This window comes from Gorilla gorilla, chromosome 20 (genome assembly GCF_029281585.2).
Source record: "Gorilla gorilla gorilla isolate KB3781 chromosome 20, NHGRI_mGorGor1-v2.1_pri, whole genome shotgun sequence".
In the NCBI taxonomy this organism is placed as follows: domain Eukaryota; kingdom Metazoa; phylum Chordata; class Mammalia; order Primates; family Hominidae; genus Gorilla; species Gorilla gorilla.
In genome coordinates, this window is record NC_073244.2 from 30,296,139 (window position 1) to 30,318,671 (window position 22,533).

The 22,533-nt window shown below is 42.1% G+C and overlaps 1 long non-coding RNA gene across 1 annotated transcript; it reads right to left on the bottom strand.

Annotated features, from left to right (window-relative positions):
• Positions 1–1,876: 1,876 nt before the first annotated feature.
• Positions 1,877–10,293, bottom strand: LOC115931584 (uncharacterized). The gene is made up of 3 exons (XR_004068044.3): positions 10,071–10,293; positions 4,509–4,775; positions 1,877–2,564 (listed from the first exon to the last, which is right to left on the bottom strand). It is a non-coding gene; the product is annotated as an uncharacterized lncRNA (long non-coding RNA).
• Positions 10,294–22,533: the final 12,240 nt, after the last annotated feature.

The window sequence follows — 22,533 nt, forward strand, 5'->3', positions numbered from 1 at the left end:
CATTCTTCAAATGGAGCCGCAGGTGCAGTCCATGACTAAGATCTACCATGGACTCCTGGACTGGCCTGCTAGCCCATGCTCTGATGTTAATGACATCGAAGGCACCCCTCCCGAGGAAATCTCAACTGCACAACCCCTACTATGCCCCAGTTCAGCAGGAAGCAGTTAGAACGGTCATTGGCCCACCTCCCCAACAGCACTTGGGTTTTCCTGTTGAGAAGGGGGACTGAAAGACAGGACTAGCTGGATTTCCCAGGCCAACTAAGAATCCCTAAGCCTAGCTGGGAAGGTGACCGCATCCACCTTTAAACACAGGGCTTGCAACTTAGCTCACACCCGACCAATCAGGTAGTAAAGAGAGCTCACTAAAATGCTAATTAGGCAAAAACTGGAGGTAAAGAAATAGCCAATCATCTATTGCCTGAGAGCACAGCGGGAGGGACAGTGATCGGGATATAAACCCAGGCATTCGAGCTGGCAATGGCAACCCCCTTTGGGTCCCCTCCCATTTTATGGGAGCTCTGTTTTCACTCTATTAAATCTTGCAACTGCAAAAAAACCCAAAAAACAAAACAGAAGAAAAAAATCCTCTTTAAAGGTCTGAAAATTTGGGCCATGCACGGTGGCTCACACCTGTAATCCCAGCACTTTGGGAGGCCAAGGTGGGTGGATCAGCTGAGGTCAGGAGTTCAAGACCACTCTGGCCAGCATGTTGAAACCCCGTCGCTACTAAAAATACAAAAATTAGCTGGGCATGGTGGCAGGTGCCTGTAATCCTGGCTACTCAGGAGGCTGAGGCAGGAGGATTGCTTGAACCCAGGAGGCAGAGGTAGCAGTGAGCAGAGATTACACCGTTACACTCCAGCCTGAGCAACAGAGTGAAACTCCATCTCAAAAAAAAAAAAAAAAGCTGAAATTCCTTTTATGCCTGTTTCAGTCTATTGTATTGTTGAATCTTTGAATGTATTTTCTTTTTCCTTCAATCTTTCAGTTTCACAATTTTTGTTTTGGTTTCTTTTAAAAGATATGCATCTCCTTGGCACATTTCCCACTTATACTCTAAATTTATTTATTTATTTTTGATTTGGTTTTTGGGTTTCTCTCACATCTCTTTGAGCTTCTTTTAAATATATATTTTGAAGCCTTTTTAAGGTCTTTTAAAGTAATTTCAATGAATTTTTTTTCTTAGAATACTGGAGGATTATTGTGTTCCTTTGAAAGTGTCATAAACCTTGCTTTTCTGTGTTTCCTGTGTCTTTGTGTGTCTTTATGTTGATTTCTGTACATCTAGATAAACAGTTCCTTCATTTTATTTTTGAATTTACATTCGAGAAAGCTTTTTTTTTTTATGTTATTACCACGACGTTTATTGCATAGAGCCATTTGGCTTTACTTTTGGGTTTGTGCATAGGAAAGACTCTGTAAGTTTCTTGAGTATAAATATATATATGTGTATATATATATATATATAACCGATGTTTTACTGGCTTAGGAGTCATCTTTTCTCTTAGGTTGATTTTTAATTCTAAGTCTCAGAAAATAATTTATCTATTTTGTGTTGGTCATTGAGGGCCAGCACTCCTGACGTAAAAGGGTGAGAAGGTAGGATGGGGGTGTATGATGACAAATTACTTAATAGTTATAATGTACATTGAGTGATGGATACCCTAAAAGCCCTGACTTTACCACTATGCAATCTATGCATGGAACTAAATTACACTTGTACCCAACACATTTGTATAAATAAATTAAAAACATCCACTATTTAGAGTTTGCTATCTTGCTTATTCATACATAAAAATACATTATAAATGTTTCCTTTGACATTATTATTGTTACAGGAGTTGAAATTATTTAGGCAGATAGAGCAAAAAAGTCATTGGTAAAGTTTTCTTTTTAATAAAAAGAAGTCCACAAATTATGTTTTTTTTTTTTTTTTTTTTTTTTAACAAAGAGCAGCCTGTAAAATTGAGCTGCAGACATAGATAAGCAAGCTGGAATCTTGCATGAATAAATGCCGGCAGCTGTGCTGCAGCTTGCTCTGCAGTGAACGCCAAGAAATAAGTATTTGGACAATTACAGCTGAAAGGGAGGGGAGCAGCTCCTCCAAGACAGTGCTGCTTTAAGATTCATCTGCCAAGTATTTATTGAGAAGGCTAGTTGAACTACAATTTAGACAAACAAGAAACATCTACAAGGTGGCTATTTGGGGTTGGGTCATGAGGCACATATGACCTTGTTTATAACATCTAAAAGCACTCAAACCACATTCTTAGGAGGCTGTGTTCAGCACTCCTTATTACAAATTCTATCCCTTGTCCTATTTTCAGTGTCAAGGAATTACAGTCTCATGAACAAACAACATACACACAGTGCCTCAGTATTTTTCCATGCCTCAACCTCAAATGCCTTGTACATAAGCTTGAATGTATTGTCATACACCCCTCACATTTCCCCCTTCTTTAATTCTTAGAACATGCTGATTATCCAATGCAAAGTAAGCTTCTATCATTCTTCCCTGGTCATAGTTGGTTGAGTGGCAGCACAGAGCCATTTGCAGATGCCTAAAAGATACAAAAAAGGATAAACAGTGGCTATCACCCAAATTTGTATGTTTAGCCCAGACAACCAAGTATTTGGGTTCAACCACTGAAAGTCTTGTAATAACTGAAGGGTGTTTGTAATTGCTGCAACCATCGCTTAAACTGTTTATTTAATTCACACTAACGAGTAGAAACTCGAGAAGACAGGTGGTTGCCGTAAGCCCTGTGTAGGTGTGCCTTCACTCTCTCCCAGGTATATTGGGAGCTATTATATGACATAAGTGTGACACAGATGGAATTATATTGCTAATCACAATGTAAATTTTGACAAGTAGCGAATGCCTGCTGTGGATCCCCTAGCCATTCAGTGGCAGCTTCAAGGGCCTCTAGGTGAGAAAAAATATTTTTATCAGTATTTACATGTTCTTGAAATTCATGGGTTACATTGTATACCATGTGGTTCACCACTGAGGCTGTATGAATAGATTCCGTCAAAGAGACAGCTGCAGTAGTAGCAGTTGTTAGTATAATAATAGCTGAAACTAAAAAGGCAATTAGAGTGGCCAGAAATTTTTTTTTTTCGAGTATGAGACAATGCTTTTCTAAATAACTGCAAGATAGAATCCCCTTTCCAGTTCCGGGTTGGATATACAGGGAGCCACAATCCTGACCACCATTTTAAAATAATGACATAGGGCCGGGTGTGGTGGCTCACACCTGTAATCCCAGCACTTTGGGAGGCTGAGGTGGGCAGATCACAAGGTAAGGAGTTTGAGACCAGAATGACCAACATGGTGAAACCCTGTCTCTACTAGAAATACAAAAACTAGTTGGGCGTGGTGGCACATGCCTGTAATCCCAGCTACTTGGGAAGCTGAGGCAGGAGAATCGCTTGAACCCGGGAGGCAGAGGTTTCAATAAGCTGAGATCGCACCACTGCACTCCAGCCCATGTGGCAGAGTGAGACTCTGTCTCAAAAAAAAAAAAAAAATCATGACATAGTTTATAATTGTGTAATGTTTTGATGAGACAAGCATGTAGCGTATCAACTACTGGAAGAGACAGTAATACTATAAAAGGATTGATTCTGTTCTATGTTAGGAATATCCTGCCCAAACAAAAGTATATAAGGGTGTGTAGCACAAATCAGGACCGTATCAGTAACATTATTGTGCAAGGAGAGGGTGTAGTTGTGACCGCTATAAATGTAATCACTTTTATTATGAAAGAACCCATTCAAAAAAGGGAAGACCTAGTTTCCAAATTTGGGTATGAGCAGGGCTTAAAACTTGTTCCCCTTTTGATTGTAATATTCATCCTGAAATCCCATACTCTGACCAGGTGATGGAACTATTGGATGGACTCCCAAATCCAATAGTCTGATTTGCAGACATGAGATATCCATGGGGTCCCCAATGAAGTAAGGTGCCATTATCAAACAGAGGTCCTTGATGCGGCACAGGTTGTCTGCATGGGGACCACTGGACAGCCTCAAACTTATGTCACCAGTCTTTTCTCAGATGGCATCTTCTTATATAGAAGATCAGGCATTTGTATAATTTCGTTAGAAACCTCAGTAAGATTACTGGTAACAGCAGAAATAAAAGTCAAGTTTGCAGGCTTAGCATCCCTTTTGGGCTGATAGTAAAGATACTCCTGAGGAATGAGAGTAATACACTTAGGTGCCCATGTAGAGAAACAGAGAGGAGGATTGCTAGACAATAAAGTCAAGGAGTCATTAAGTTTAATCCATCCCAAATTTTCAGTTAGGGAGTAAGACAGGGGCATCCATCGACCTCCCATCCAAGAAGTATTAGATGACAAAGGCGGGTCAGCATCCCACCACATAATAACATTGAAAATTGAGGGATTCAGAAGATGACTCCAATGAACATGTTCTTGAGCTAAGCCCAGTTGGCAAAGAACAAGAATTACCAGCCACCCCAACATCTATGTCTGTCTTACCTTCTCAGAAGCTCCCCCAATTACCGTCAGATACATAAGAAACTGGTTCTCTGCAGTTGCAGGGGCTCCCATAGACGCAAGCCAGATAGTTCCCTGTTGGTCCAGTTTCTTTAGCTGTCACCAGGTAATGTCAGGTGCCTTCCAAGTTATCACTGTCAGTTTTGGTCGATTCTCCAATGACAGGTCCTTCATCATCAGGAGGGGCTTTTTCAGTAGTCTCTAACTCATAATATGGCTTCACTCATTTTATGGGGATCCACTCTAGTCCTGTAGTTCATGAAATACAAACCGCACCTCGACCCCATTGCAATGCCTCATAAAGTCCCTCCCAATTCCCTGTACAAATGTCTCGAATTAACACCTTTCATTTTGTGACCTCAAACAGCTTCATCCTATGACCAATAGCCATCTGGCCATCTTGTCCAATATTCAAAAAATGAAGAGTAAATAAGATTTTTGCTCATTCTCAAGGAGAGAGCTCCCATATTCCCCCCTTTTCATTTATTAAGATATACTTTAAGGGTTTGATGAACTTGTTCAACAATGGCCTGACAGGTTGAGTTATAAGAACTATCAGTTTTGTGTTGTATGTGCCAAAGTTGCAATGCATATAAAAAGCTAGTGCTAAGATAGCAAGGACCATTATCAGTTTTAATAGTCTGTGGAGGGCCTAAGGTCATAATAGATTCAAAAAGATAAGCAATTGCATCTTTAGTTTCTTCTCCAGTCCATGGAGTCACATATATGAGGCCCATATAAGTGTCCACAGTAACATGGAGAAATTTAAAGCATCCAAAAGGTGGATGCTGAGTAATACCAGTTTGCCAGGTAGCATTAGGTACCAGACCTTATGGGTTGGCACCAATTCCCAATGAAAAAATGGAGAGAGAATGCTGTTGGCAATCAGGACAAGTTTTAATAATCATGCAAGCTTGATCAAGCGTTAAATGAAACTTGTTTAAGACTGTAGGCAGGCTGGGCACAGTGGCTCACACCTGTAAGCCCAACACTTTGGGAAGCCGAAGTGGGTGGATCACCTGAGGTCAGGAGTTCGAGACCAGCCTGACCAATATAATGAAACCCTGTTTCTATTAAAAATACAAAAATTAGCTGGGCATGATGGCATGAGCCTGTAATCGCAGCTACTCAGGAGGCTGAGACAGGGGAATTGCTTGAACCTGGGAGGTGGAGGTTGCAGTGAGCCGAGATCGCATCATTGCCCTCCAGCCTGGGCAACAAGAGTGAAACTCCATCTCAAAACAAAAACAAAAACAAAAGACTGTGAGCATTCTGATGAAAAAAGGAATGATCAGCTTGAGCTCACAAATATGCAGGAGAGTCTGCAAACCTCATCTGTGTTTGTACCAGAGCATCAGCTCGAGTGTTCCCTGCTGACAAGGGACCAGGTAGCCCAGAATGAGAGCGAATATGTGTGATATAAAAAGGGTGATGATGGGGACAAAGGAGCTCCTGTGTTGTTAGAAACAGGGTTAGTAGGGGTTCATTAGTAATGCCTTTTAGATGTGTGAGATCTAAATGAGTAATACTATACACCACATAAGTGGAATCACTAATTATATTCATGTCTTGGTGAGGAAAAGTTTGTAACACCAATATTAGGGCACCTAACTCAGCCTATTGAGTAGTTTTGAAATGTTCCTGGATTTTGTGCTGCCAGTTTTGCATGGCATCTTGCCACACTATAGCTGACTTTCCCATTTTCCTTGAACCATCTGTAAAGACAGTAGTGGCGTGAAGCAAGGGCTCAGAGACAACAATACATGCAAATTTAACAGGCACAGTTTGTAAAAAGTTCAGGAGCTTAGAGGCTGGTAAATGGAAACTAATATTACCAATAAAGTTGATCATTGCAACTTGCCAATCAAGATCACAGGCTAAGAGAGTATGAAATTGTTCCTTGCTTAAAGGTAAGAAAAGAGTAGCAGAGTCATATCATGACAATTGGATGCAATGTCGGCATCCCGTTGTGAGAAGCTATTAAATCTGTGGTCTTTTGTATGTGTTTAGGGAGGGGGTTACAAGACAGGTAAAGCCGCCCCAAAGGAGAAACATTTGTTCCAACTTGCCCAAGCATTCCTGTAGGACTTTGAGGGGTATTAAAGATCAAAAGATCTATAGGTCTGTCAGGATCTAAACCCAATATACACCTTTGGGTCAAGGCTTGCTCCACAGCATTAAGCTCACCCTGTTCTAGCCAAGAGAGGTCTTGCAGTGAATTTAAAGCAGAGTCACCTTTCAGGGTGTCAAAAAGATTAAAGTAATTTGTAGGAATGCCTAAATAGGATCATATCCAACTAATCTTTCCTAGGACTCAATATCATGTATTAAGGGTTAAGTGCTGTGGAAGAATTAATTCTGTAAGTTGTGGCCTGAGGGTAGTAGATAAGAGCCACAGAGTATATAGAGCCACAGAGCCATCAGCTGGACTTTTTCTTGTGCAATGAGACCATATTGTGACATATGCTGTACTACCATTGCATGAAGTTGATGCAGTAATGACTGATGCTGAGCAGCTACCAAAATATCATCCATATAGTGGAAAATTTTTGCCTAGGGGAAGGATTGATGCACAGGAAGTAAGCCTTCATGTCCATAAAGCTGACATATAGTAGGGCTGTTCATGATCCCTTGGGGTAGAACTGTCCATTGGTAACATTAAACTGGTTGCAGAGTATTGTAAGTGGAAACAATAAAAGCAAAATTTTCTCGATCTTCGGGATGCAAGGGTATGGTTAAAAAAAAAAAATCCTTTAGGTCAATTAAAATAAGAGGCCAGTCTTTGGGGATCATAACCGGAGAAGGTAATCCTGGTTGCAAAGGCCCCATAGGAAACATTACAGCATTAATAGCACAGAGGTGATGCAATAACCTCCACTTTCCTGACCTTTTTAGAATGGTAAAATAGGAGTGTTCCAGGGACTAGTAGTAGGCTCAATGTGGCCAGTGTCTAGTTGTTCTTGTACGAGACATTGGATGTGTTGCAATTTTTCCTTCTTAATGGGCCACTTCTCCACCCATAGCAGGCTAGTAGTTTTCCACTTGGTTTTGATAATTTTCAAAGGAGCAGTGGCCCCTACCAAAAAGGGGGCAGGACAGAGAGGTTTAAGCCCCACTGTTCTAGGCCATCTCATTCCCACAGAGAAAAATAGAATATCTTAAGATAAAGGGCTGAACATGGGTGACCTTGCCTTCTGGGCCCAAAAGTGGAAGAATATGCCTACTTTTTAATGGCTGTTGATACCCTCCAACACCCATGACAGAACATCAGGCAGGAGAGGCCCAATCTGAAGGCCACTGTCTTTTAGCTATTATAGTTTGATGAGCCCCCATGTCAATAATTCTCATAAACATAACTCCATTAATTGTTACTTCTAAGTATGGTCTATGACATGACACTGGAGTACTCCAAAAAACTTTCATGCCTGAGTGGCCGAATCCTGAGGCCCCATAGGTCTGTTGAACATTACCTTGAAGGTAAGGAGTAAGAATAATCTGAGCAAGGCAAGTCCCTTTAGAGATGGCATGGACCCCTGACACCTGTGCCATAACTTTAATTTCTGCTAAATAGTCTGAATCTATGACTCCAGGGAAAATTTGAATTCCTTGAAGTGTACTTCTGATAATCAATCCAAACGTTCCTCTGGGTAATGGGCCATAGATTCCAGTAGAAATCAGCTTGACCCCATCTTGCTCTTTAAGCACCATATCTGATATGACTGTGAGGTCCAGCCCTGCGCTGCCAGAGGTGGCTGAAGAGAGGTTATGGATGCTATTTCTGGTCCTGACTCAGAGGGGAAAGTCATTCCCCAAGTCTGGGAATTGGTGTTCCTCCATGGATTTTTCTGGGCACTGGAGGTCTTGCCCCTCTTCCCATTTCCCGATAATGGGTTTCATCCTTATCAAATTTTGATTTTCACTGATTAGCCCAGTGCTTACCTTTGCTGAATCGCAGGCATTCTTGAGAGGGTATTTTAGGGGCCTTTGATTTCTTTGGGACTCCCTTCTGTTGGCATTCTTTGGCCATATGCCCAGTTTGGCCACAATTATAACATGTGGCCCCAGTCATCACTGCAGCAAAAGTCTGAGCCAGATAAGTTGTAGTGCCTACATTCTGGCACGTTTTAATAAACACACCGATTTCAGTGGCAGTGGCTCAGACTGGGGTTATTGCTGCCTGACAATCCTTATTGCATTTTCAAAAGCCAATTGCAACATAAGAAGTTTGGCGACTTCAGGATGAGGTACCTGTCTTTCAACTGCAGCCTGCAATCGGTTGATAAATTCAACATATGTTTCTGTGGCAACCTATTTAACCATCACAAAGGAACCCTGGAATTGTCCCATGAGTATCCTCTTCCATGCCTCTATCGCTAGCTGTGAGCATTGAGGAAAATAGATGGCCATCCACCTGAGCCTAAGCCTGAGCTGAAGCAAAAGGCCCTGTCTCCAATAGCATACATATCAAGCTGTATCAGGATATTATCCAAATTTTGCAAGCATTGCTGCATGGCTAGATCACTGTACTCTCTCCACCACACAGTATATTCAGCAGCTGAAGCCAAAACTTTTCCCAGAGTTTTCCAGTCATGCACAGCCATCTCATAACCATTTCCCAGAGCCTCAACCATCCCCTGCGTAAAGGGTGAATGTACACCATTTTTGCAGATACTTCTTTTTAATTCCTTAAAGACAATAAAAGGCAAGCGCTCATGCCGTCTCCTATTATTTTGAACAATGACAGGGAATGCACTAAAAAGCGCCTCAGGATCTTCCTTCCTCAGTCCCTCCTGGAGGCCTCCTTCTAGTAGGGAGGTTTTTTGAGGGGACACGGCCATCCAGTCATATAAATGTTCACTGCCTGGAGGTCTTATCCAAGAACAGTCCCTTGGACGGCCTCCAATCTACTCAAGGGGGATGGGAGGTGCTATTGCCTGAATGGGGCCAACAGATGCAGGTCATGTGAAGGGTGGAGGAAAAGACGGCAATGGCTTTTCTATAGGGAGAGGAAAAGGCTCCAGTCCGTCCTCATCATCACTAGAAAAAGTGTCTTCTTTATGCCCTACTGAAGGGAGTGAAGTTGGGGGAGGAACTCCTTCCTGTTGTTCTGCTTTCTGTGTTCCCTTTTCCTTTAAATTTTCCGAATTCCCTTCAGGTGAAGAAAATGGGCAATCTGACTCACCATGATCTGGCATATAAAGAGGGTACAACACAGAACATGCCAGAATCCAGGTGATCAAAACGGTAACATTAGTAAAATGGCCCTGCTCAAATCCTCTTTTCAGGCAGCAATCTGCCTGCTCCCATAACTCTAAGTTTAATGTTCCTTGGTCAGGGAAACAAGGGCATTCCTGCTGAATTAAAAACATAAGCTTATGCAAAGCTTCAGACTCTATGGTGCACTGAATAACCTTAAGTAAATGTTGCACCGTTTTAAAAAATACTTTCTGCTCTTTGGACAACTCCTGATCCATGGTAACCCGACCCCTGGTATTATAGACGTCGGTGCTGTCCTCCTGAAAATGGGTAGGGACTGTCCCTTACCAGTATTCCCCGAAGATTGGTGAGTCATCCTACTCCATGCATAACTTCAAGGCAATCACGTCGGAGTCACCACTTGATCATGTCCGAGTCACCACTTGATCACGTCCGAGTCACCACTTGCAGCTTGTTCTGCAGTGAATGCCGAGAAATAAATATTCAGACAATTACAGCTGAACGGGGAAGGGAGCAGCTCCTCCAATGGAGTGTTGCTTTAAGATTCATCCGCCAAGTATTTATTGAAAAGGCTTGTTGAACTACAATTTAGACAAACAAGAAACATCCACCAGGTGGCTATTTGGATTCGGGTCATGAGGCACATATGGCCTTGTTTATAACATCTAAAAGCACTCAAACCACATTCTTAGGAGGCTGTGTTCAGCACTCTTTATCACACATTCTGTTCCTTGTCCTGTTTTCAGGGTCAAGGAATTACAGTCTCATGCACAAACAACATACACACAGTGCCTCAGTATTTTTCCATGCCTCAACCTCAAATGCCTTGTACATAAGCCTGAATGTATTGTCTTACAACCCCCACGCTATGCCAGTAGGAAAAGGGGTTGCCTGGGGACTATGCCTGTTCAAAATGGTGGCTCCATCTTCCCTTTTCTTTGTAAACCACATGTACAGTAACAACAAAGAAAGGGTGAAATTAAAGTAAAACTTTTGATTGTTGACTTGTCAAACTGGATTTGTATGGATTAATAGGTCTAGCACAGGTAGAAGAGAGACAGAAATACTTCTGGCTTATCTGATTTAATGCAAATACAGGCAAACCTGGCTAAGAAATGCTTTTCACCAAAGTTTGTCTGCAATTTGAACGCTGTAGGTTAAACTTATTTAAAAGCACTCTGGACAGATTCACTTGTAATATAAGCATGTTGTAGTTTCTGGTGTTTAGGACTGATTTCTGTTTATTTAGTTTTCTGAAGAGACACAAGAGACAGCCCTAGCTACTATCAGACTTCCTAGAGACAAATTGGGCAAATGAGCCCTACAAAATTCCATTTACTTTAAATATAATAAATAATAATCTCTAAACATAAGAATTTGACCAGCATTAACCACTTTACTTCCCCAATGCACTGATACTTCTCCTTTTTTCTTAGCATAACACAAAACAAACACATGACCACACACTATCCACTCTCCAGTGCAGATCAGAGTAACAAAGGCACAAAGCAAACTTCAGAACACACAGACCACCATGTTCACCACATCTACGTTTAGAGCTGATTAAGAAGAGAAGCAAAATCAATGAGAAGCTGACATTAGTGACTACCCTGTTTTCAGCACCTATTGTCACAAGAAGACCAAACACTCTCATTTTAAGGCAGAGCATTCACTTTTTTGGAAAAAAAAAAAAAGTAACTTTACAGCATATATCCTGATCTCTCACTCTTTGCAAGATGACACTGGCTTTGGGCATATTACAGACACCCTTAAGACACATCGCCTGGCCTGGCTTACCTGATACAATTTTTAATTTCTCTGAAGTAAACTCAAATTTCAAACATGTATTTCTTTATTAACTTATTTCATTAATTTCCTCAGGGACTTAACAGAAAATATATTCAACTTTCATTCACTTAATCTTACCACAATAGATGGTGTAACATATCCAGAAGACAGCCATATGTAAGACATGCCCATACTCCGAAGCATAGCAAGCTTAACACACCAGGGACTTGAGGAAGCAACACTATAACAGTGCAAATACACAAATATTTAAGGAAAAATACATCACCCAACAGACAGCATCTGTGGTCACCACTATCCAGCATTCTCCAAAATAAGTAGCTGTTAATGGCTTACCTAAAGGTTGGCTTATATATAATTGTCACCACAAATTGGTTCTGAACATAATTTAGATTCCAATTTTTGATATTAACAACACGGTAATTATCTGGTAAGATATATTTATAGCTAACTTGTAATTAGACTTCTGAATGCACGCATATGCCTTGGGTCACAGTGAGAGAAAAACTCTTGAGTTATTTGTAGAGTACCTTAAGATTTACATTTTCAAAACACGTCCTTAAGCTTAGTTTTAGAAGTATTCTTCCCAGCATCTCTTCACCAAACTGTATCAATTTTATTTATTTATTTATTTATTTATTTATTTATTTATTTATTTATTTATTTTTGAGATGGAGTTTTGCTCTTGTAGCCAAGGCTGAAGTACAATGGCACAATCTCAAATCACTACAACCTCCGCCTCCTGGGTTCAAGCGATTCTCCTGCCTCAACCTCCCGAGTAGCTGGGATTACCGGCATGCACCATCATGCCCAGCTAATTTTTTTTGTATTTTTAGTAGAGATGGAGTTTCACCAAGTTGGCCAGGCTGGTCAGGAACTCCTGACTTCAGGTGATCCACCTGCTTCTGCCTCCCAAAGTGCTGGGATTACAGGCGTGAGCCACTGCACCCAGCAACAATTTTAATTTTAATAACTGAGGAGTGGGGAGGGCTTTTTAAAGTTTTATTCCTTTCTATTCAGTTTATCTTATCCTATACGGAAATGGAATAAAGTGTGGTGTCTGTCCTAATGATATTTATTTGTGGTGATGCAGAAATATCTACGCTCCCAAGCAAGAGATGAAAAATCATGTTCTCCCCAAAATGGGGAAACCAGTGTTACCTGGGGCCCAAAGAGATGTTCAGGTTACATCTGTCAGGATTGATACCATAAGAGAGGATCATCTCTCGAGCACAGTGGGGCTCACCTGAGATTTTGGTGAGTCATGTGGATGACATCAGAGACAAGCATTACCCAAAATTAGAGTCCCTATAAGACTTTCACATAAGATGGTCTTAGAATATGGTGGCCCAACTCACACAGAAGAGGATGGCTGTGCATCCAAGTGAGACTGATATTTTTTCTCAGGAGCAGAAATCTTAATGTAGGAGATGGCCACTCACTAAGTAGTCGAAGCATGCCCTGATGGAACTCTCTGGGGGTCAGATTTCCCACTGTCTCCCTGAGTTGCATAAAGCACAGAACAACTTGCCTGCACTCCAGCTTCTAGCATGTACCAACTCAGCAGAAAACACATCCCTGTCTATTTTGTTTCAAAAATACTTTGTTTGCCATAAAAAAGTGAATTAACATAGTAAAAGCCCAAGGACTGCCTAGGGGTAGGTAGCAGGTCTGTCATCACCAGAAGTATTTAAATGCTGGCCAGACAAATACTCTGTGGAAATAAGTTTCACTCTTTGTGAAAGGGGTAAAATAAATCTTTGTCTTGGGCACTCTCAGATCTAGTGAAGATCTTAGCATACAATAGATAAACAACAACTTCTGTTTACTAAATAAACTTTATTTTCACAGATTACAGGTGAAGCAAAATATTGATATAACTCTAAGACATTAAGGCATCACAAGATGACTTATGTTCTTTATGGGGTTTCAATTAAGAAATTACATGAAAAATAAGTCCATGAAAGGAGTTCTGATGCTCCTAATTAGCATCAGAACTGCTCTGATGGGCTTAAACCATTGTGAAAGTCCTAGCTTGCTTCCTACTCAAAGTCTCTTCTCATGAATCCTATGCTTAAAAGTCAAACAGATAAAGCATCACTACATCAAACACAAACTTCAACACTCTTAACATTTAGGTGTAAATCTCATCTGAAAATCATTCAAAAGCTCAGGTCATCTACAAGAAATCTGTTCTTTGCAGTTTAGTATCAGTAAATTAAAAGGAAAGCAGGAAAATAATAAGATAAAGCCATTTAATTATTTTTGTAGGTAAGAACATAACATTGGTTTATCAGTTACATAGTATTTTCATGCTTCATCCATACCAGGTACTTAATTTTTAACCAACTATAACACATTACAAGTGGAGAAATAGCTAAAAACATAGAAAACATATACATAACTCTTTAAAGGGTAGAGAACATGCCCAGTTCATATACATTGCCTAATCTAGCATTCCAATCTTAGTAAGGCACCACCATCCACCCAGCTATAAAATCCAAGATCAGGAAGTCATCTATCCCTTCCCCACACCATCCCATCATCAAGCCTCTCCTACCTCTTAAACCTCTATCAAATCCATCTGAGCTCCCATCTCTACTGTCACTATGCTTCAGGCCACCAATGCTTTTCAAATTTTTCATAAACTAGCCTTCTAACTGATCTTATTCCAAACAGAAGGCCAATAATTATTTCCTTCTACCATGTCTATTTACTACTATGGGTAAAAATAGTCTGTAACATTCAAATCTCACCACACTACTTTTGGGGCCAACACTTTTTACAGCTTTCCAGAGCTCCTACAAGCCTACTCTAACCCCTGCCTACTTCATCATTCCTGTCATTCCCCTCATTCAGTGTCTTCTTCCAAACACACTGTACTTCTCCCACTTCCCTGGACACATCCACCTTTTCAACCTCAGCTTCTGTACCTGCTGTTCTCTGAAGCATTCTTTTTCTTCCTGTCACCCATTCTTCAGATATTAGCTCAAATGTCACTTCCACAGGATGCCTTCCTAGACCTGCATCCCGACATCCTCCATTCCTCTTCCATACACAAAGGCCAAACTTTACTTCATAAGTTCTTGTCATACTTTGAGCAGTTAACACTGATATAAGTGAGCTTTTCCTGGCTGGATGAGTCTCTTTCACTGTGATATGTCCTCTATGATATTAGCAACTGTCTATCTTTGCAATGCAAGTAAGTTTGGTGGTAAGGACAGAACCTTCACAAGCAGATAATCAGATATTTATGGAATAAATAAAATCTGTAAATGTAAAAAAAAAATCATGGGAATGGTAAATTTGATAGTGAAAAACTGTGTCTTAAAAAGAGGCTAGGCCAGGCATGGTGGCTCACGCCTGTAATCCCAGCACTTTGGGAGGCCGAGGCGGGTGGGATCACAAGGTCAGGAGATCGAGACCATCCTGGCTAAAATGGTGAAACTCCGTCTCTACTGAAAATACAAAAAATTAGCTGGGCATGGTGACGGGCACCTGTAGTCCCAGATACTCGGGAGGCTGAGGTAGGAGAATGGTGTGAACCCGGGAGGCGGAGCCTGCCGTGAGCCGAGATCGTGCCACTGCACTCCACCCTGGGTGACAGAGCGAGACTCTGTCTCAAAAAAAAAAAAAGAAATAGAGGCTAAATCTAATACAGAACTGTACTTAGAAAAATTAAATTGTAAAACTTTAATAAGCTTTTAACACAAAATGGCTCTTATAAAACTTATTTTTATAATTTAAATACAAATCAAATCCAGAAAAACACAAGCCTCCTTTAAGTTACTTTTGGTTTAAAGCTTTTGAGTGTTTTAACCAAATACATACAGATTTAACTGACCAAATCACAGAAAACCTGTTTGAGATGTTAAACCATTGTAAAACAATCCGCTGAACCAACAATTAAAAGCTCTAAAGTAAAAGATAAAATGGCCTAAAAAATCTATTTTCTGTATCATAGAGGAAAATATAGAAGCCTCCTCAGAAATAAAACTAAGTTAGAATATTATGTCTAAATGTATCTGTCAGGTATGAATCTAAATTCTAGTTAGCATGCAGCACTTATTAATCGACATTTACAGTTAGTAATGTATCCTTAATCAATTAGGATTTCATGTTGTATAAAAGACAGTAAGTCACCCACAATGCTAACTTTTTCTTTGTTAAAAATTTACTCTTTGAGCCTCTCCCTCTCCCTCTCCCTCTCGGTCTCCCTCTCCCTCTCTTTCCACGGTCTCCCTCTGATGCCGAGCGGAAGCTGGACTGTACTGCTGCCATCTTGGCTCACTGCAAACTCCCTGCCTGATTCTCCTGCCTCAGACTGCTGAGTGCTTGCGATTGCAGGCGTGCGCCGCCACGCCTGACTGGTTTTCGTATTTTTTTGGTGGAGACGGGGTTTCGCTGTGTTGGCCGGGCTGGCCTCCAGCTGCTAACCGCGAGTGATCTGCCAGCCTCGGCCTCCCGAGGTGTCGGGATTGCAGACGGAGTCTCGTTCACTCAGTGCTCAATGTTGCCCAGGCTGGAGTGCAGTGACGTGATCTCGGCTAGCTACAGCCTCCAATTCCCAGCTGCCTGCCTTGGCCTCCCAAAGTGCCGAGATTGCAGCCTCTGCCCGGCCGCCACCCCGTCTGGGAAGTGAGGAGCGTCTCTGCCTGGCCGCCCATCATCTGGGATGTGATGAGCCCCTCTGCCTGGCTGCCCAGTCTGGGAAGTGAGGAGCGCCTCTTCCCGGCCGCCATCCCGTCTAGGAAGTGAGGAGCGTCTCTTCCCGGCCGCCCATCGTCTGAGATGTGGGGAGCACCTCTGCCCCGCCGCCCCGTCTGGGATGTGAGGAGCGCCTCTGCCTGGCCGCGACCCCTTCTGGGAGGTGAGGAGCTTCTCTGCCTGGCCGCCCCGTTTGAGAAGTGAGGAGCCCCTCTGCCCGGCAGCCGCCCCATCTGAGAAGTGAGGAGCCCCTCCGCCCGGCAGCCGCCCCGTCTGAGAAGTGAGGAGCCCCTCCGCCCGGCAGCCGCCCCGTCTGAGAAGTGAGGAGCCCCTCCGCCCAGCAGCCACCCCGTCTGGGAAGTGAGGAGTGTCTCCGCCCAGCAGCCGCCCCGTCCGGGAGGGAGGTGGGGGGCAGCCCCCGCCCGGCCAGCCTCCCTGTCCAGGAGGGAGGTGGGGGGCTCCTCCACCCGGCCGCTGCCCCGTCCGGGAGGTGGGGGGCGCCTCTGCCCGGCCGCCCCTTCTGGGAAGTGAGGAGCCCCTTTGCCTGGCCGCCACCCCATCTGGGAGGTGTACCCAACAGCTCATTGAGAACGGACCATGATGACAATGGCGGTTTTGTGGAATAGAAAAGGGGGAAATATGGGGAAAAGATAGAGAAATCAGATTGTTGCTGTGTCTGTGTAGAAAGAAGTAGACATAGGAGACTCCATTTTGTTCTGCACTAAGATTCTTCTGCCTTGGGATGCTGTTGATCTATGACCTTGCCCCCAACCCTGTGCTCTCTGAAACGTGTGCTGTGTCCACTCAGGGTTAAATGGATTAAGGGTGGTGCAAGATGTGCTTTGTTAAACAGATGCTTGAAGGCAGCATGCTCGTTAAGAGTCATCACCACCCCCTAATCTCAAGTACCCAGAGACACAAACACTGCGGAGGGCCGCAGGGTCCTCTGCCTAGGAAAACCAGAGACCTTTGTTCACTTGTTTATCTGCTGACCTTCCCTCCACTATTGTCCTATGACCCTGCCAAATCCCCCTCTGTGAGAAACAGCCAAGAATGATCAATAAAAAAAAAAAAAAAAAAAAAAAAAAAATTACTCTTTGAAAAGAAAACCCATTCAAAGAGTTCACCTTGTGTTTCAGGACACCCACCTCATCTTCTGGGTATCTCTTTTATTTCTAAAAGTATATGTACCTCTATTAAAGGAAAGTTAAAATTTTGATTGTGTGTATTTATAGAAGTGCTTTGTTGTTGTTTTTAACAATAAAGTACCACGGTAAAATAACTTCCCCTAAAACAGTAAAAATGGTTCTTTTTATGAGTATGATACATAATCAATTATTATCAAGTAGGTACATTGCACATACACATATCAAGCAAGATTTATACCCTGCAGGTTTCTGGTTTTACATTCAATTTTAAAACCAAGAAATAATGGAATAAAGGAAAGTTAAATTATATATAAACCAACACTTCTATTAACTCATACCACTAGTGAAACAAAACTCTAAATAAGTACAGAAAATGAATTCACACATTGGAGCTCTGAAATGTTCTGGGTCTTTTATCTGTGCATTTATTTTTCCCATTGAATTTAAAGTTCAAACCAAAATCCATTAATAATGTTTAGAATTATTAAACGCCACAGTGTGACAGCTTTTAGTGCAACCAGGCATTAAGAAGCATGCTTTTCTCTTTAAGCTGAGCCAACTTTTATTTTAGAATTTCTGTAATTCAATATTCTTTCCCACCAAAGCACCTAAATCTTTTTCATGTAGCTGCAAATGACTACATGACAGATGTGACAAAGTTGTTAGTTTATGTCCACTTCCTTTACTGAATGTGGAGTGAAAGGCCTTAGTTTTCAATTTACATGTGGCTCTTCTCCAAAATCTTAAAAAATCTCATGTTTATATTAGAAATCAACAGGCAAGTTCAGGCATGGTGGCTTACACCTGTAATCCCAGGACTTTGGGAGGCCAAGGCAGGCCAATCACCTGAGGTCAGAAGTTCGAGACCAGCCTGACCAACATGGTGAAACCCTGTCTTTACTAAAAATACAAAAAGCCAGATGTGGTGGTGGGTGTCTGTAATCCCAGCTACTCGGGAGGCTGAGGCAGGAGAATTGCCCGAATCCGGGAAGCGGAGGTTGCAGTGTGCCGAGATTGCACCACTGCACTCCAGCCTGGGTGACAGAGCAAAACTCCATCTTAAAAAAAAGAAAGAAAGAAAGAAAAAGAAATCAACATGCAGTAGTCAGTGAGCACCAACCATGCAACTGTGCTAGGTACAAGAGATGGAAAAAATATTCCTGAGGTGGGAGAAACATGTTAACAGATAAATTACAGAAGACAGACTTGACACATGGGAGTAAAAGTCATTGGAAACAGAAGGCCTAATTATTTCTAGAAAAGGTAGTATTTGAGATGGGTCTCAGCAGAAAAGTAAATGTTCTTTGCTGGGGGAAGAAGATGGAGACACAACAAAAAGAACCCATGCAACAGCAGAGGCAGTAAATAATTATTCAATGTGGCAGTGATGTGGAAGATAGAGACAAGAGCCAAGACTAGCAGTTTGGTTTGGAAGCAGATGAGAGTCTTTGTAAAACAAGTTGAGGGGTTTGGATTTTCTTTTTTGTAGACAACATGGTGCCAAGAGATGTCATTTGGCAGGCAAGCAATGAGAGCAGCTTTAGGTTTTGAGGATAATGCCTCTGGCAGCAAGGTGGAAGATTAACAGCAGTAGGGAGAAACTGGTGGCAGAAAATTAAGAGGTGTTTATGACTCAATGAGGTCCTCAGGTCAGGAGTGATTAAACAGCCCATGTCAGTGATTGAAGCATGGTTTTGAGGAGAGCCTGGTGACTGATGGACATGAGGGTGAGAGAGACATGCATCAGGACAGCTAGCAGTAATGTTCCTGGCCTAGTAGGTTGTGTGCATGGTAATCACCTTCCAGAAAGGATGGAGATTACTTTCATTTTTACAAGTACTTGCAGGATGAGGGAATTGTACTGTGATCAGGATGACAAAAGATTACAGCTTCAGATAAGTCATAGGTGAAAATATAGAGCTGGAGTTGCCAGTTTATAGGTTAGAGGGGAGGTCAGAAAAGCACCAGAATGCACAGGGCATTCAGCAGGAACAGAACTCACTCCCATGTATGGGACTGCAAAGGTTGCTGCAGAGAACAGGGACTGGGTACCTGGCCACTGATACCAATGGGATGCTTACAGTCTGTCCACTGATTTAAGAATTTTAGGCTGGGCACGATGGCTCATGCCTGTAATCCCAGCACTTTGGGAGGCTGAGGCGGGAGGATCACAAGGTCTGGAGATCGAGACCATCCTGGCTAACATGGTGAAACCCCATCTCTACTAAAAATACAAAAAATTAGCCGGGCGTGTGGCAGGTACCAGTAGTCCCAGCTCCTTGGTAGGCTGAGGCAGGAGAATGGCGTGAACCCGGGAGGTGGAGCTTGCAGTGAGCCGAGATCACACCACTTCACTCCAGCCTGGGCGACAGAGTGGGACTCTGTCTCAAAAAAAAAAAAAAAAAAAAAAAAAAATTTAAAACAACTATTCTCAAGTGTTGCCCATGTCTCTGAGGTAAGTGGGGGCCCACACCACTTTGGAGGCAACTGTCTCCTTTCTGCAGGCAGCCCTTTCTTATCTGGAATTCAGTCTCCTCATCTGCCTGCCTTCTCCCTTGCATATCTCCTGCTTGTGTAATAGGGTGGAAAGTGGAGGGCAGGACAAAGTTCAGACCAGTGGCACTGGTTAGCTAAAAGATCACTCCTTTCATTCTACTAGACAGTTCTGGTCTGAGGCCTGGGTTCTCAGAACATAAAAATTATCACTGTCTCCTTTATTGCATCCCTGTATTATCCCTATCCCTCTTAGCCAGGGCAGCTGGCTGACATCCACCCTCTCAAGAGGACATGTATGGACAGAAGACCTGGCTCAGAAACACTGCTCTATGAAAAGGGCAGATAGTTATGTAAGAATTTTGCAAAAACTTGAGAAATTAAAATAAGGGAGACTATGAATGCAAAAACATTAACTGTCAAGCAAGTAAGAGATAATTCAAAGAATTTTTTAAAAAGATGTAGTCCACATAACTTAAATCATGAGGAAGACTGGCAGATGACAGCATCAGAGTGGATTTCCTAAATAACTGAGGAGGTGACTGGGAAAACTGAGCCACCTACCAAAACAGCTTTACAGAGCCAATGCATCTCATTTGTTGTAGAAGAAGATGAGTTCTAGAACTCTTGTTTACTCTAAAGTTTTCAAATACATTGAACACCACTTAACGTTTTCCTCAATCCCAAGCTTCTTGTAAAACTTTGACCCTGCCAACCATGGCATCTTAGAGGCAGATAAAAGCTTACCTACTTTCTGGAACTTCAGATTTCTAAATACAGCACATGCAATACAGGGAATGCACTCAGTATGCTTGTGGATACAATAAAGGCCACTGCTACACCTCTCAAGCAGGCTTTGTTGACTTCAGCTCTCCTGACATTTGGGGCTGTCCTATGCATTGTAATATGTGGAGCAGCATTTCTAGTGTCGGTACACTAAAGGCCAGTAGCACCCTTTCCCAAAGCAAGACACTAAAAATTTTATCATTCTGTAAAGGAAATCCACAGTGGACACCCATAAAGCTTCCTGATCTCAAAATATGCCACTTTATTCCATATGTAGATTTTGAGTTTCTGGAACAGTTATTTTATCCTTATGACAATCCCATGAGGTAGAAAAGCTACTGACAAGATGCCTGTCATATTCATCAATGGCAGTGCCACCAAAGGCTAAAGTTTCATTTTAAATTCCCTTATACTTTCAAAATCAACTGAATTTATTTTGAAAAAAATATGGCCTTCTTTATTAAAAATAACAGCACACATACACGGAGGTAAATAAGCAGTATACATTTAAAGCTACATTGTTTTGAGATCAAGCTGACTCTATAAAGCAGCTGTCCCATGGAGCTAAGCGGTAGTTAGGAATTGTGGATTCTGAGCTTAATTTATTGTCAGCCCTTGGGTAGATCATAAAGCAGCTATAACAGGAGTCAATATACCCACCCAACCCTAATAGTTTTGCTCTGAGTGGAAATGTGAAATCTTTGCTGAATGCTTTTGAAAAAGTGGAGTGAAAATAACTTAGTCCAGGAAGGTACACCAAAATAAATAAGGAATATTTCAAAGTAATTAAACCACCAGAAATATCCGATATATAATCCTACCCCATTGTCTCTGAGAAAAGGGAAAAAGAGAAAAACACAAAGCAAGCTATCAAAAGACAGATACAGCTTTTAAAAGTTCTATCTAATTAACCCCACTAAGAAATTTTTTGGCTATCTGGTGTATGCCACGCACTGTATAATGTAGGACAGTGGTTTCCAATGCTTTTGGCACCAGGGTCTGGTTTTGCAGAAGACAACTTTTCTGCACATGTGGCGGGATGGTTTCCTTTTGGGATGATTCAAGCACATTACACTTACTGTGCACTTTGTTGCTATTATGATTGCATTGTAATATATAATGAAATAATTAAACAACTCACCATAATGTAGAATCAATGAGAGCCCTGGGATTATTTTGCTGCAACTAAATGTTCCCATCTGGAAGTGATGAGGGGCAGTGACAGACCCTAAGGCATCAGAGTCATAAATAGTTTGCAACCTACATCTCTCACATGCTCAGTTCACAATAGTGTTTGCACTCCTATGATAATCTAATGCTGCTGCTGATCTGTAATGCAAGTGATGGGGAGTGGCTGTGAATACTGATGAAGCTTCGCTCACTCACCATTCACCTCCTGCTGTGCAGCCTGGTTTGTAACAGGCCACAGACTGGTATCAGTCTGTGCCCTGGTGTTGAGGACCCCTGATGTGGGGCAACTACATTGATTGAGTGAGTGAGTGAGTGGGTGAGTGCAATGGCACCATCTCAGCTCACTGCAACCTCTACCTCCTGGGTTCAAGTAATTCTTCTGCCTCAGTCTCCCAAAATAGGTGCTATTACAGGCATGTGACACTACCTTTGGTTAATTTTGTATTTTTAGTAGAGATGGGGTTTCACCATGTTGGTCAGGCTGGTCTCAAATTCATGATCTCAGTTTATTCTCCTGCCTCAGCCTCCCAAACTGCCAGGATTACAGACCTGAGCCACCGTGTTCTTCTGATGACCACATTTATTACCAGCCATTTATTACCAGGACACCTATGTTGTGCAGTGCCTGGCATACACCAGGTACTTAATAAACAGCTATT